Source organism: Penaeus chinensis, chromosome 3, assembly GCF_019202785.1.
Source record: "Penaeus chinensis breed Huanghai No. 1 chromosome 3, ASM1920278v2, whole genome shotgun sequence".
Taxonomy (NCBI): domain Eukaryota; kingdom Metazoa; phylum Arthropoda; class Malacostraca; order Decapoda; family Penaeidae; genus Penaeus; species Penaeus chinensis.
Genome location: NC_061821.1, coordinates 6980604 through 6983103, shown reverse-complemented (window position 1 = coordinate 6983103; position 2500 = coordinate 6980604).

The window sequence follows — 2500 nt, the reverse complement described above, 5'->3', positions numbered from 1 at the left end:
TCGCCCACTTCTTGTCCTACCCCGGTACCCCCCCCCCCCCCCTTTGATACGAGGAGTCCATGGCATGTTCCAGATTCAATGAACCCGATGGAAAATGGGTACAAGTTTGTGTTCTTTTAAACGTAATTTTATTCAACGATGTGGAAATGCGGGGTGCCGCCCGTAAGCATTGTACGCACACGTACGTGGGCTTAGCTACGTACACGCAAAGATGTTTGCCATTACCTGTCCAGTAATTTGTGTGAGGACACTATCTCACCAGCAGGATAGTGTCACGTAAAATAAATTGTAATTGTGACCTGTTTTTGTAACGCAATTGGATGGCTAGTGACGTCATGCTAGTGGTTTATGTCGTCATTGTGACGTCATAAACCGTGACAAGGCAGCCAATCACGGGATTCCATGCCGGCGAGCTTTTTAGCCAATACCCTGGCTAGGGGGCGTAGATACCCCCCAGGTACTTTGGGAGTACCGGCAGATCTGGTCTCGCCTCCTTACTGCTCGGAACCTGCTGCTATAATCAACAAAAGGTCACGGTCAGTATTATGTGGTTTACTTGGAATTCACCACTGTCGATGTCCGAATCCTTAGCTACTGGTGCAAGGGTGGTGAACATGTAGCTAGGCTCTAAGACGAAATAAACAGGCAAGCAGCGTATTGGTATACCTCATTTCCCTCGGCTAATTAGTGATGATATGTTCAGTGTAAAGTACTGTGAATATGAAGTACTCATGCATTACTGATAATTAGCTATGTTTAGGTATACAAGAAGTATAGTACTAGTCTAGTGGATTTACATTTTAATATTACCAAAACTGTTTTTTTTCTCGTATGCGACTGCCGTGACCTGGACTCCCACGCTCACCCCGCTTTGGCCGCTACCACATACATGCCCGGTGTACGATGCGTGGGAGGCCAGGTGGTGCTCGCATCAGGTAAATCATGCAATAAGGGAGGTGCAGATCAGGTTTCCAAGGGACAGTGACCTGGAATTGTCCCGATAGCAGGTTAATGTAGCAGTACTACGCTACTGTTACCTTACATATATATAATGCGTGTGTGTAGACTATATGATTAAGTTACTAATTATTATAACACAAATAAAGGTGAACAGACCTAGAAATATTCCAAGCGCTCAGTAAAGATAATTAAAGGCACGTGAATCCCTTTGAAAGGGCTTCACACGTCCAAAAAGTTTTGAATATAATGTTATTAATCAGACTCTCCCAGAATTTTTCTCTCGTCTCTTTGTAGGGTTACTGAGTAATGGGATTTCAGGATGTGTGTTTTTTTTGTATCTTCACTGACAAAGATAATATTCACGTTGATTAAAATGACTTTTCAACGTTCATAAGTCTACAATGTCATCGCATAATGTTTCCTCTTGCCGCCTGAAATGACTTGGGAATCAAAGAACACGAATCAGTGATTAGGATTCGGGATCGGGACGGATTAGAGAGAGATATGGGCCAGAATCAGAACCGCTGAGAGGGCAGAAGGGGGAGGTAAGGAAACTGCACAGGGTCCAGGCCTGTTTAAGCTGAGCGCGTAGCATATTTTTTTTAGTATATATGGGTGAGACCTAGCACCATAATTGTATTGTTGTATTTAAGGTTTGGTAACTTTCAACGTCATTCCTGAGCAAAGCTGTTTCGAGAGAGCTTTATATATAGCAAATTATAAGAAGCTAAGTCTGTGTTACATACTATAAAGTGTATTTCTAAATGGCAGATTGTATGTTTCTCCTTGTTTCCGCACTAGTTAATCAGAGCAATCTTTGACATTACAGACAACAAGTGAAACAGTAGCGAATCCTGGAATATCCCATAGGAGGGGGGAATACTAATAAAAGGGAGAACAAGCACCGGTTTTTGAGTTAGAGCGTTAGAGGCATTTTACACATAATGAGGAACAATCTGTTAAGACAGTTTAGTCATCACTCTTTCTGTTCTTTAATGAAGGTTGTATTCGAAACCACTTTGGTACAATTTTTTCACGCTTTCATTATTTCTAAACAGACAAGATTAGAAGTAGACTAAATGCGTATAAATCGTACCTTATAAAGCCTTAGAATGAATGTAACAGACCTAAGGTATCAGTTACTCTCTGTTTTCGGAACTGTTTCAGTGAGTGGAGAATGTGAAACATAACACTGAAAAAATCCTTTTTAGTTGTTGCGAGGGAAACACTTAATACGTTTCTTAGTTTAGATGAACGATTTATTCTTATATATATATATATATATATATATATATATATATATATATATATATGCGTATATATAAGAAAAACGTAATGGTGTAGAACAAGCGTGGCCTCAAATCAGCGAACACAAAAATCTCACTATACATTAAAAGGTAATTAATCAGTCGTTTTTAGTTGAAAGTTATGGATGTGGGCATATACACTATATATAGTCATGTTAATACTTAAAGTGATAAATCAGTATACATCGCATTCTAAAGGGAAAATTATGGCCCACTGTACTAGAGAAAGGCAA